The sequence below is a fragment of the Oncorhynchus nerka genome, linkage group LG7, assembly GCF_034236695.1.
Source record: "Oncorhynchus nerka isolate Pitt River linkage group LG7, Oner_Uvic_2.0, whole genome shotgun sequence".
Lineage (NCBI taxonomy): Eukaryota > Metazoa > Chordata > Actinopteri > Salmoniformes > Salmonidae > Oncorhynchus > Oncorhynchus nerka.
In genome coordinates, this window is record NC_088402.1 from 30,673,082 (window position 1) to 30,686,855 (window position 13,774).

The window sequence follows — 13,774 nt, forward strand, 5'->3', positions numbered from 1 at the left end:
GGTGTCCAGGAGGATGCTGTTGATGTGAGCCATGACCAGCCTTTCAAAGCACTTCATGGCTACCGACGTGAGTGCCACGGGGCGGTAATCATTTAGGCAGGTTACCTTCGCTTCCTTGGGCACAGGGACTATGGTGGTCTGCTTGAAACATGTAGGTATTGCAGACTCGGTCAGGGAGAGGTTGAAAATGTCAGTGAAAATACTTGACAGTTGGTCTGCGCATGCTTTGAGTACACGTCCTGGTAATCCGTCTGGACCAGCGGCTTTGTGAATGTTGACCTGTTTACAGGTTTTGTTCACATTGGCTACCGAGAGCGTTATCACACAGTCATGCAGAACAGCTGGAGCTCTCGTGCATGCTTCAGTGTTGTTTGCCTCAAAGCGAGCATAAAAGGCATTTAGCTCGTCCTGTAGGCTCGCATCACTGGGAAGCTCACGTCTGGGTTTCCCTTTGTAGTCCATAATAGTTTTCAAGCCCTGCCACATCCGACAAGCATCAGAGTCGGTGTAGTAGGATTCAATCTTAATCCTGTATTGACGCTTTGCTTGTTTGATGGTTCGTCTGAGGGCATAGCGAGATTTCTTATAATTGTCCGGATTAGTCTCCCGCTCCTTGAAAGCAGCAGCTCTAGCCTTTAGCTCGATGCGGATGTTGCCTGTAATCCATGGCTTCTGGTTGGGATATGTACGTACAGTCACTGTGGGGATGACGTCATCGATGCACTTATTGATGAAGCCGATGACTGAGGGGTTGTATTCCTCAATGCCATTGGATGAATCCCGGAACATATTCCAGTCTGTGCTAGCAAAACAGTCCTGTAGTGTAGCATCCTCGTCATTTGACCACTTCCGTATTGAGCGAGTCACTGGTACTTCCTGCTTTAGTTTTTGCTTGAAAGCAGGAATCAGGAGGATAGAAGTATGGTCAGATTTGCCAAATAGAGGGCGGGGGAGAGCTTTGTATGCATCTCTGTGTGTGGAGTGAAGGTGGTCTAGGATTTCTTCCCCCCTGGTTGCACATGTGACATGCTGGTAAAAATTTGGTAAAACTGATTTAAGTTTGCCTGCATTAAAGTCCCTGGCCACTAGGAGCGCCACTTCTGGGTGAGCATTTTCTTCTTTGCTTATGGCCTTATGGAGTTGGTTGAGCGTGGTCTTAGTGACAGCTTTGTTTTGTGGTAGTAAGTAGACAGCTATGAATAATACATGTGAGAACGCTCTTGGTTGATTGTGTGGTGTACAGCTTATCATAAGGTACTCTACCTCAGGCAAGCAATACCTCGAGACTTCTTTAACCTCTTAGTCCGCCCCATCCCGCATGCGGTATCGTTACTACAGCCTCAAGCTCATTAGCATAACGCAACGTTAGCGATTTTTAAAAATCGCAAATGAAACGAAATAAATATGCCTGTTCTCAAGCTTATCCTTTTCTTAACAATCCTGTCGTCTCAGATTTTCAAAATATGCTTTAGAACCAGAGAAAATCACTAATTTGTGTAAGAGTGGTGATAGCTAGCTTAGCGTTAGCATTAGCATTTAGCACGCAACATATTCACAAAAACCAGCCAAGGAATCAAATAAAATAATTTACATTTGAAGAACTTCAGATGTTTCAATGAGGAGACTCTCAGTTACATAGCAGATGTCCAGTTTTTCCTGAAAGATTCTTGTGTAGGACACATCGTTCCCTTTTGTTACTATGCATATGGCTACCGAAACTAACCGAAAATTCAGTCACCTACATATCGAACTTTTTTCCGAATTAACTCCATAATATCGACTGAAACATGGAAAACGTTGTTTGAATCAATCCTGAAGGTGGTTTGTCATATTTCTCTCCATTGAAAGCACCGTCCTTGTAGCCTGGTTTGTTCTGAGATTTGAATGGAAAAATACCGGGACCTGACTTTTGCGCACCAATTGGCACGCAGACACCTAGCGGGACACCTGGTAAATGTAGTCTCTTATGGTCAATCTTCCAATGATATGCCTACAAATACGTCACAATGCTGCAGAGACCTTGGGGAAACAAGAGAAAGAGTCCGTTCATTCCTGTCGCATTCACAGCCATATAAGGCGATCATGGAAAACGTAGCCTCAGAAATCCTGTGCATTTCCTGGTCGGTCATACATCTTGGTTTTGCCGGAAACATTTGTTCTAAGGGACTCACAGTGAAAATCTTTGCATTTCTGGAAACGTAAGACTGTCTTCTTTCCAAAGCTATCAATTCCAAGCATATTCGAGCATCTTTTCGTGACAAAATATTGCGCTTAAAACGGGCACGTCTTTTTATCCAAAAATTAAATACTGCCCCTATAGGACTAACAGGTTAATATTACATCTGTTATTGACAAATAGACACACACCCCCACCCCTAGTCTTACCAGAGGTAGCATCTCTGTTCTGCCGGTGCATGGAACATCCCACTGGCTCTATATTGTCTGTATCTTCGTTCAGCCACGTCTCTGTGAAACATAAGATGTTACAGTTTTTTAATGTCCCGTTGGTAGGATAATCTTAATCGTAGGACATCAATTTAATTTTCCAATGATTGCGTGTTAGCAAGAAGAATGGAAGGCAGTGGGAATTTCCTCGCTCGCCTCCGGATTCTCAGATGGATGCCCATTCCTCTGCCCCTTTTCTGGCGTCTTTTCTTCAAGCTAAAGGCGCGAATCTGGGCCTGTTCCAGTGAAAGCAAGATAATCTTCTTGTCGAACTTGTTCAAGGAAAAAGTTTCTTTCCACTCCGTGGTGAGTAATCGCTTTTCTGATGTCCATAAATTATTTTCAGTCATAATAGACGGTAGCAGCAATGTTATGTACACAATAAGTTTTAAAAAATAGGTTACGCAAAAAAATAACAAAATAGCACAATTGGTTGGGCGAATGTAAAACGTCAGCCATGTTCTTCGGCGCTCTCTGTGACAATAAACAGTAATAGCAGCGTATGCGATGAGTCAAAATATTTTGTGCAAAAATGGTCAATGCAGATTGTTAAATAGTTAAACAAATGATACCCGGACAAACTATTTAGTGGGCTTATGGCTTGGGGGTAGAAGCTGTTCAGCGTCCTGTTGGTTCCAGACTTGCTGCATTGGCACCGTTTGCTATGCGGTAGCAGAGAGAGAGAACAGTCTATGACTTGGGTGGCTGGAGTGACCATTTCTATGGCAATCCTTTGACACCACCTAGTATTGTGGTCCTGGATGGCAGTGAGCTCGGCCCCAGTGATGCACTGGGCTGTATGCACGACCTTCTGTAGTGCCTTGTGGTCAGATGCCAAGCAGTTGCCATACCATGTGGTGGTGCAGCCAGTCAAGATGCTCTCAATGGTGCAGCTGTATAACTTTTTGAGGATCTGAAGTCCCATGACGAATCCTTTCAGTCTCCATTGTGCTGGGGTGGGTTACCTTACAATGTTTGCTTTATTTTTACTATTTTCTACGTTGTACAATAATAGTGAAGACATCAAAACTATGAAATAACACATATGGAATCATGTAGTAATCAAATAAGTGTTAAACAACTCAAAATATATTTTATATTTGAGATACTTCAAAGTAGCCACCCTTTGCCTTGATGACAGCTTTGCATAGTCTTGGCGTTCTCTCAATCAGCTTCATGAGGTAGTCACCTGGAATGCACTTCAATTAACAGATGTGCCTTGGTAAATGTTCATTTGTGGAATTTCGTTTCTTCTTAATGCATTAGAGCCAGTCAGTTGTGTTGTGACAAGGTAGCGGTGGTATACAGAAGATAGCCCTATTTGGTAAAAGACCAAGTCCATATTATGGCAAGAACAGCTCAAATAAGCAAAGAGAAATGACAGTCCATCACTACTTTAAGACATGAAGTTCAGTCAATGCAGAAAATGTCAAGAACTTTTAAAGTTTATTCAAGTGCAGTTGCAAAAACCATCAAGTGATATGATGAAACTGGCTCTCATGAGGAGGGAAGACCCAGATTTATCCTCTGCTGCAGAGGATGAGTTAATTAGAGTTACCAGCCAGAGGAGACTGCATAAATCAGGCCTCCATAGTCGAATTGCTGCAAAGAAACTAAAGGACACCAATAAGTAGAAGAGACTTGCTTGGGCCAAGAAGCACGAGCAATGGACATTAGACCAGTGGAAATCTGTCCTTTGGTCTGATGAGTGCAAATTTGAGAGATTTGGTTCCAACCTTTGTGTCTTTGTGAGACGCAGAGTAGGTGAACATATGATCTCTGCATGTGTGGTTCCCACCATGAAGCATGGAGGAGGAGGTGTGATGGTGTGGGGGTGCTTTGCTGGTGACACTGTCTGTGATTTATTTCAAATTCAAGGCACACTTAACCAGCATGGCTACCACAGCATTCTGCAGCGTACACCATCCCATCTTGTTTGCGCTTAGCGGGACTATCATTTGTTGTTCAACAGGACACTGACCCAACACACCTCCAGGCTGTGTAAGGGCTATTTGACCAAGAAGGAGAGTGATGGAGTGTTGCATCAGATGACCTGCCCTCAGCAATCACCCAACCTCAACCCAATTGAGATGGTTTGGGATGAGTTGTACCGCGGGGTGAATGAAAAGCAGCCAACAAGTGTTCAGCATATGTGGGAACTCCTTCAAGACTGTTGGAAAAGCATTCCAGGTGAAACTGGTTGAAAGAATGCCAAGACTGTGCAAAGCTGTCAAGGCAATGGGTGGCTACTTTGAAGAATCTAAAATCTAAAATATATTTTTGGTTCCATGTTTCCATATGTGTTATTTCATAGTGTTGATGTCTTCGCTATTATTCAATGTCAAAAATAGTAAAAATAAATCCTGAGTAGGAATGTCCAAACTTTTTTGTTGATTATTGAAATAAATAAAAGCAATGTAAACATGTTGTTGAAATCATATAGAAGGCGTACTGTTAACAGTAAGGACCAACATTGACCATACAACCTGATATGTCCAACAGTGTGACAGCGTTTTCCCCTTGGTGTGACATGAAGACGGTGGTTTCTCACTCTCGGCATGTGGACATTGTTCCTGCAACCTCTGGGTCTGTCTCTGCCCACTGGGAAGGCTCTAGTTATTTTACCTGACTCTAGTGATGGTGCAGGCAGATATTGGGGGCTGGCTGTGGTGCACCCATTCCTGGTTCTCACTCCCTGCATTAGACCATCCATCCCCTTTGTCCCTCCTACCAGTTTCACTCCTCCTGACCGATTGGCATACGTGATTGGAGGACCCCACATCAGCTGTGCCTCTTTTGGAGACTGTTTCTGCAATATTCTTGTCCTAAAAATTAAGTAATGCAGTCCAAATACACAAGGCCTGTACAGTGAAACTGCGAATGGCTCATTAGATCAGTTATGGTTCCTTTGATCACTCCAACCTTACTTGGATAACTATGACAATTCTAGAGCTAAGATATGCCAACTAGTGCTGAACTTCGGGGACACGCACATTTATCAGACCCAAAACCCATACGGGGTGCTCTTGGGTGACCCTTCGTGGTAGAAGTGGCGTCTTATTCGAATGTCTGCATTATCGACTTTCATTGGTAGTTTCCTGAGAAACGGCTACCACATCCAAGGAAGGCAGCATTCACGTATATTATCCACTCCTGATTCATTGAGGTAGTGATTCAAAATATAACAATACAGGACTCTTTTGAATCCCTGTAATTGGAATAAGTAGACTTCAAATCCTTTAATACGGATCCATTACGGATGTTTAGAACTGATGTTTAGAAGCATTTTTACAGTGGTCAGAAACTTCTGAAGGTGTCATTAATTATGTTCTGCATAATGTGTGTTGTCCATCGGTGTGACCTAATGTCCTATGTGGTGATGACAATAAATGAAATGAAAAATGTGTCTTGAACAAAAATATAGAAAATCTGACAACATTTGAAAATCGTGGTCTAGCCCCAACATCTTTGGGGTCTAGCCCCAACATCTTCACAGAGCATGAAGAATTATAATGGGCTTGAAAAATGGGCTAATATTGCACAATCCAGGTGTGTAAAGCTCTTGGAGATTTACCCAAGAAGACTAACAGCTGTAATCGCTGCCAATGGGGTTTCTAACATGTATTGACTTACGTAACGGCTGTATTTGAGGTATTTCATTTATCATTTATCTAAAAAAAAATTTAACAAAAAAGTTACACTTTGACATTACATAGTATTTTGTGTTCATTGTTGACAAAAAGTTACAATTAGAGGGGTATGGATACTTTTGCAAGGGACTGTATCTCTCTCTGTGGCCTTTTATCCAACTTTCAAAGAGACAGAATGCTCCACTAGAGAATTACAGTCTCCACACACACACACACACACACACACACACACACACACACACACACACACACACACACACACACACACACACACACACACACACACACACACACACACACAGCCCAGTACATGACTTTGATCCCTTTCAAAGACTACTAATGTGCTGGAGTTAAACTCAAAGCCTCCCAGTATAAGATATTAGCCCAGTCAATGGCCCGAGCATCTTTTTAAATGGCTTACAAACACAGCCCATTTGATCCCCTCTACTCAAAACTTCCTGGTTTGATGTGGATTCAACTTCAGAGGCTTTCTCTCTTTAATAACGTTTTCTTAAAGACTTATTTTAACAGGATTATAAACTGTTGGCAGGAAACTGTGTATTTGTGGGTGGGGGGGCTTCCGGATTTAGTGTTTTATATAATAGAATAAATAGTAAGGAAGCTATAGTAGGTGAAACAGTATTACAGGAGGAGGACAGCTAGGATCTGGCTAGCATATAATACATAAAGCCCTATTTGGCATGGCAGGGCCCTTTGCTTCTATGTAAAAGATAGCCCCATTGTTGTGTCATTTAATGTATTCTATATGTATGTCTACAACACCACAAGTTGCTCTGGAGCCTGGTGTGTGTGTGTGTGTGTGTGTGTGTGTGTGTGTGTGTGTGTGTGTGTGTGTGTGTGTGTGTGTGTGTGTGTGCATGTGTGTGTGCATGTGTGTGTGTGTGTGTGTGTGTGTGTGTGCATGTGTGTGTGTGTACATGCGTGTGGCAGTGTGCCATCTCAGCAATTAAAAGCAATTAGCTAAAGACTAACAGCTGCTACATGGAAAGAGAATGGCACTTTGGTTCCTGTGTCTCTGGACAGTTTAAACGTCAGAAAGTGCTCTGCGTCTGTTTTTGTTGTTCTTAGTAAACACACATTTATCATTTATTCATTCTTACAAGCCTTTCCACCGCCAATTTCTTTCGGAAATTACATTTTCTAATTTTGTTCAGGTGAATGATTAACAACTCCTCTCCCCTATTTGACCTAGGTAGTTTGTGTGTATGCATTGATATGTAGGCTACGTTTCCCTTAAAAAAAAATGTATGTAGTTCTGTCCTTGATATGTCCATTGTCTATTGATGTTCTGTATTTTGTCATGTTTTGTCTGGACCCCAGGAGGAGTAGCTGCTGCTTTTGTAACAGCTAATGGGGATCCTAATAAAATACCACATTGAATTACAGGCGTACATGCACGCAGGCACACCCGCCCGCACTCATGCACACACACCCTAGATACACACAAATGTATGCACATTACTTTTAGAATGACATGGGCTAGGCCTCCCCTTGCCTGAGAAGCTCATTTGGGCACTGAGAGGTGTGTGTGTGAAGTAGAGGAGCAATGGAAGGATGAATCTTAATGAGGGAAATCAGTGGAACGTATCTGATGATGGTGACATTTACTTCCTGAAACTAAGCGAGGATAAACTTTGTATAAGGCTGAGCCCTTCCTCCTCTTCATCTCAAATTCTCCTCTCCCACTGGAGGAAAAGGGTCCACATCAGGGGATATCTTCACATGACACGTTTTTGATATTCTAGAGAACACAGACCTTTTCCAATGGATATCCTGACAAATTCTGAATCCAGATGTCTTTTAGACATATATGATATTGGGTTTACTCCGAATATCACACATGGACTTTTCCTATGGCCGGATATGAACTCATTCAATATCCTGAGATACTGTATGTGACATCCTACTTTCTCTCTTTATGTTGACCAACACTGACTGTATCCGTGTTTTCTCAGCAAATTCAAGATATGAAGCTATATAGATTCCAGATATGCTTTTCTTGGCTGATGTTCTTATCCAGACCTTGATATGCTTTTTCATATGCTGAAAACGAGGACGATTTCTGATGCATTTATGAGTTTTTAGCACATGCACAATCATTTGATAAATATGAAATCCATATTTTTATTTAATGTACAATTATTTTGGGGATTCCCTCCAGATATCATACATTGTATGGGCAGATATTTACACTTTAGATATCCTTGAGATATGTGGACATCTTGAGGCCAATGTGGACATCTTATTTTCTGTCTTTTTCTTTTTACTATACACATGCTCTTGACTGAGGTCCATATTAGGATCTTGATATGCATTTTGATATAATAAATAAGGAACATTTCGGATGCTTATTTAAGTTTTAAGGAGATCATCATTTGACAAATATTAAATCCATGTCATTCGTTCAGACAGTATTTATAATTGTTGTATTCCCTCTGGATAAAGGTGCACACAATCCCCAAGCTAAAAGCACTGGTAGCCTAGCAACAATAATAACGTATTTTGTGCTGTGGAGTTCCAACTGGCATTATTGAATTTTGGCGCCACAAATCAAATGACTGTGTAAATTAAACGCTGTGTGCTCGAATTGACAACCAGAAAAACAAAGAAGTGAGAAGTTGTTAAGAAAATACCTCGAAGAAGTTAACGCTAATTTGAGATGTTTTATTTATCTTAGTAACTGGAATCAAAAATTTTGGTTAATTTCGCCAGCAGCCAGTAGGGCTAGCTAGCTAATGTAGACTCACGTAAACTCGTACATCGCCTTGGTCCGTACAATTGCCCTTATTTTAGCGCCCCAAAACGTAATACTTCCAGATCAACTGTAATGTCAATACCATTGTAAAGCACAATTTCTCCCCTTTCCAACATAATCAATTACATGACCTAAACGCTGCCCGTTTCTGCATGATTCAAGCAGGCAATGAGCCCCGTCGGGTCATTTTAAAAATGGCGGGTGGGGAAGCGAAACTAATGTGTGATCGTGAGGAGAGATGTTGTGTGGGAAAATTGCTTTTTTTTCACTCAATCTGTCACACTTATCACCTTATCGCCTCTAAAATGTAAATAAAACACTATAAAGATATATATAATGTGTCATTACGTACCTATTTGAAGGTTTGTGTCGAATTTGAATGGGGTTTTTAGGGCGGTGCTAAAGTGATCTTAGAAGTTAACAGCGGCTTTGAGAATGATGATCGCATGCAATGATGACGCAAAAAATGACTAGTTTTCCCCCCCTTACCCCCGTCACTGTTCATTTCTTGTTTTTAAAGGATGAGACCAGTGCTACACCTGGTGGAGAGAGATTGTAAGACAGAAATAGTTGCTTTATGTGTGCTGTACATTACGACATGACACGTCAAGATGTAACGGAGGGTCAGTTTTTTCAACTTTTCTCCAGTACTATACAGCCATTACCATGACGATCAACGCTTGAATAGAAACCTAGTTCACACCCCCGATTTTGAAGTCAACACAGTCGCTACAGTCACATTAGTTTTCTTTGAAGCCTCGTTTGAATGTTGCGGTTGCGCAACATTTGTACGGAATGGGGTGAGTTTACGTTAGCTAGATTTATGCGCTGACAATTTGGAGTAGATCACAGACCAACACTACCACCACGATGGGTCTGGAGTGCAAGAGGCCGCTGCTGACAACCCAATCTGCACCCATCGTCCATAACAAACATGGCAAGCAGGGGTATTGCAGTGGTGGAACTTTTATTTTCTGTTAAATAAATAAAAATAATTTTTTAGCAAAGATTGGCTTACGTTTGCATCTTTAGAGAAAACATGTTGTGATTGGAGCTCTGGATTTCCTATGCTGCATTTAAAAAAAACAGAAATAGCAGATGTGCTTTGGAAATAGCAACCTTGATTAAATATTACGATGTTTGCCTTTCCAAATATTGTGCCTGCCACTGAATATAGTGCAAATGTATGCTCAGATATATCACCTTCATGTGAAGAAGCACAATGATTTTCAGCACCTGAATAGGTCAAATTATTTGGGTGCTGGACATTTTATGAGTAGGCTTTAGCCCATTTTTGATCAGACATACGAGGATGAGTACATATCGTCTAAGGTTAGCTTTTGAATTTAGTTTTTTATACGGATACTTAAATGAACAGGTAATGACTACAGATATGATACTTTTCAGAAAATATTTGGATTCGTTCATGCCTAAGTATAAAGGCTTAGATATGTCAGCATGTTGATACTTCTCCTTTCCGGCGTTAGAATATTCTAGGTGCACGAGCATCAGGTGTGTGTCTTATATGGACTCATATGGTAGGAGGGAGATTTCTGAGGTCCGGATTGGATGCATACTGTATAGAAACTGTCCCATTACGGAGAATATTTTAGCTCTGTATATGAAATGAAGGACATGGGTATCTGGAGCATGTCTGTTCATTTTATCTAAGAAAATATCAGATATCTGGAAACATGTACAGTGCATTTGGAAAGTATTCAGACCAAATGTCTTATATTTGAGATTCTTCAAAGTAGCCACCCTTTGCCTTGATGACAGCTTTGCGCAGTCTTGGCATTCTCTCAACCAGCTTTATGAGGTTGTCACCTGGAATGCATTTCAATTAACAGGTGTGCCATGTTAAAAGTTAATTTGTAGAATGTCTTTCTTCCTTAATGTGTTTGAGGTATAGGTGGTATACAGAAGAAAGCCCTATATGGCAAAAGACCAAGTCCATATTATGGCAAGAACAGCTCAAATAAGCAAAGAGAAATGACAGTCCATCATTACTTTAAGACATGAAGGTCTGTCAGTAAGAGACATTTCAAGAACTGAAAGTTTCTTGAAGCACAGTAGCAAAAACCATCAAGCGCTATGATGAAACTGGCTCTCATGAAGACCGCCACAGGAAAGGAAGACCCAGAGTTACCTCTGCTGCAGAGGATATGTTCATTACAGTTACTAGCCTCAGATATTACAGCCCAAATACATGCTTCACAGAGTTCAAGTAACAGACACATCTCAACATCAACTGTTCAGAGGAGACTGCGTGAATCAGGACTTCATGGTCGAAAATCCTGAAAAGAAACCACTACTAAAGGACATCAATAATAATAAGAAGAAACTTGCTTGGGCCAAGAAATACGAGCATGGACATTAGACCAGTGAAAATCTGTCCTTTCGTCCTTTTGTTCCAACTCCCGTGTTTTTGTGAGATGCAGAGTAGGTGAACGGATGATCTCCGCATGTGTGGTTCCCACCATGAAGCATGGAGGAGGAGGTGTGATGATGTGGGGTGCTTTGCTGGTGACACTATCTGTGATTTATTTAGAATTCAAGGCACACATAACCAGCCTGGCTACCACAGCATTCTACAGTGATACGCCATCCCATCTGGTTTGGGCTTACTGGGACTATCATTTGTTTTTCTACAGGATAATGACCCAAGACACACCTCCAAGAAGGAGAGTGATGTATCAGATGACCTGGCCTCCACAATCACCCGACCTCAACCCAATTGAGATGGTTTGGGTTGAGTTGGACCGCAGAGTGAAGGATAAGCAGCCATCAAGTTCTCAGCATATGTGGAAACTCTTTCAAGACCGTTGGAAAAGCATTCCAGTTGAAGCTGGTTGAGAGAATGCCAAGAGTGTGCAAAGCTGTCATAAAGATAAAGGGTGGCTACTTTGAAGAATCTCTCTTTTTTTGGTCACTACATGATTCTATATGTGTTATTTCATAGTTTTGATGTCTTCGCTATTATTCTACAATGTAGAAAATAGTAAAATAAAGAAAAACCCTTGAATGAGTTGGTGTGTCAACTTTTGACTGGTACTGTATGTAAATAGGGTATTTCTGTGTTTTACTTTTAATACATTTGTAATAATGTCTAAAAACCTATTTTCACTTTGTCATTATGGAGTATTGTATATAGATTTATGAGGATAAAACATTTGTCATCCATTTTAGAATAAGGCTGTATTGAAGGGGTCTGAATTTAAGGGGTCTGACTACTTTCCAAATGCATCAAGATATCCCCTGATAATGGCCCTTTTCACCCAGTGTCCTCTCTTCTCTCCTCTACTCAGTGGATAGCTTACACAACAACCAGCCCTCAGACAAGAATACGCAATTTAATCTGTGATCTGCTTACACACCCGGAAACACACAGCTCGCTTCAGGAGGTGAAGGGAAGAGGAGATGAGAAGATCGGACTATGGGAGAAGGGGATGAGGAAGAAGGGGGGTTGATGCTACTTAGTCAGCAGGAAGGAAAAGTGGAAAGTAGTCCGCAAATTAGCTGACACGTCTAGCCCTGAAGAAAATAAGAAAAAGAGAAAGTGTCTTGGTGGTTTATTGCAAAGGGAATGCCTTCTGCATGCTGTTTCAAACAGGAGAAAAGTTAGTCTACATTAAGAAAGAAAACAGATGGATTTCCCAAACAAATCACAAAAGAGAACAGCGGGCGACGGGCGTGTGTGTGTGTGTGTGTGTGTGTGTTGGTTTTCCGGCCGACCAGGTGGGATGCTTTTAAGCAGGGCCTGGCATGGAGTCAGTGACTCTTTAACACAAGTCCTGTTCAGTGCTCTACTCCTGCTAAGGCTTAATATGATCACTTAGCCCAGAGGGTCCTGGGATATACACTAAACTGTGGACTGTTGGAGTTAAAGTAAAGGCTGTTTGGCCTGCCTACCACACTAGGGCTATTTGAGTTAATGGAGAGCCGTGTGTGTGTGTGTGTGTGTGTGTGTGTGTGTGTGTGTGTGTGTGTGTGTGTGTGTGTGTGTGTGTGTGTGTGTGTGCGCAACAGGGGACTGTGCCTGTGGAAGTAAACTGGACTTTATGTTAAGTGAATATGCATTTCTTCTGCTTGCCCACCCACCACCAGGGGTCCACTCCTGCTACTCTCACTGGTCCAGTCAAACTCAATCCAAGGGCCAAAACTGTGGCTCTCCACTGGTACCATAGCAACCTGAGTAGTACTACTTTAGTCTATTCACCTTATCAACAAACTTCCCTGTGTACAGTGTATCATGTTATGTTATGTATGGTCCATTTTGACATAGGAGATATGCAGCATTTAGCGATTGCCTTTCATTTAGGACCATCTTGTTCTGGGTTTTTGTGCAGCTGCTGGCTTTAAAGCCTGTGGTTGGTGTGATGAGAGCTGAGAGACGGTACTATGAACTGGGACGATGAGCTTGACAGGGTGGTAAAGGTCACCTTGACTCCCTGTCTGGTTTAGAGCCCCCACCCTCTCCTCGCCATCCCCATCAGATGTGATAGTGCCACTACCTCCCTACCCTGGCACCACCAGCCCCACCTGTCATCCCAGCCCTATCTCGGTGACCTGTAGCTGGCCTGCTATTTTCACACCAAAAGACTAATGGGGCAAAATGACCATGGCTCTGTCTCAAATGGAACCCTATTTCCTATATAGTGCCTTATGGGCACTGGTCAAAAGTAGTGCACTATATACTGTAGGGAATAGGGTGCCATTTGGGATGCCGCCCATAGATTCCCCAGGGGGAAATGGACAGAAGGACCAGAGAGGTATACTCAGCCAGACCCTGTCGCCATGCTGCAATGCCACCTAGATTACAACTATTAAATGTTATTTGGACAGAAAATAAAGCTTTTAGGGGCGAGTGTAAAGTTTTTTTTAATGTAGGCATTTATAGTCT

The 13,774-nt window shown here is 41.9% G+C and overlaps 1 protein-coding gene across 9 annotated transcripts in view; it reads left to right on the forward strand.

Moving 5' to 3' along the window:
- Positions 1 to 13,774, forward strand: part of LOC115132127 (receptor-type tyrosine-protein phosphatase U-like) — a 310,999-nt gene that overhangs the window by 90,976 nt on the left and 206,249 nt on the right. The gene's annotated exons all lie outside the window — the stretch shown is intronic.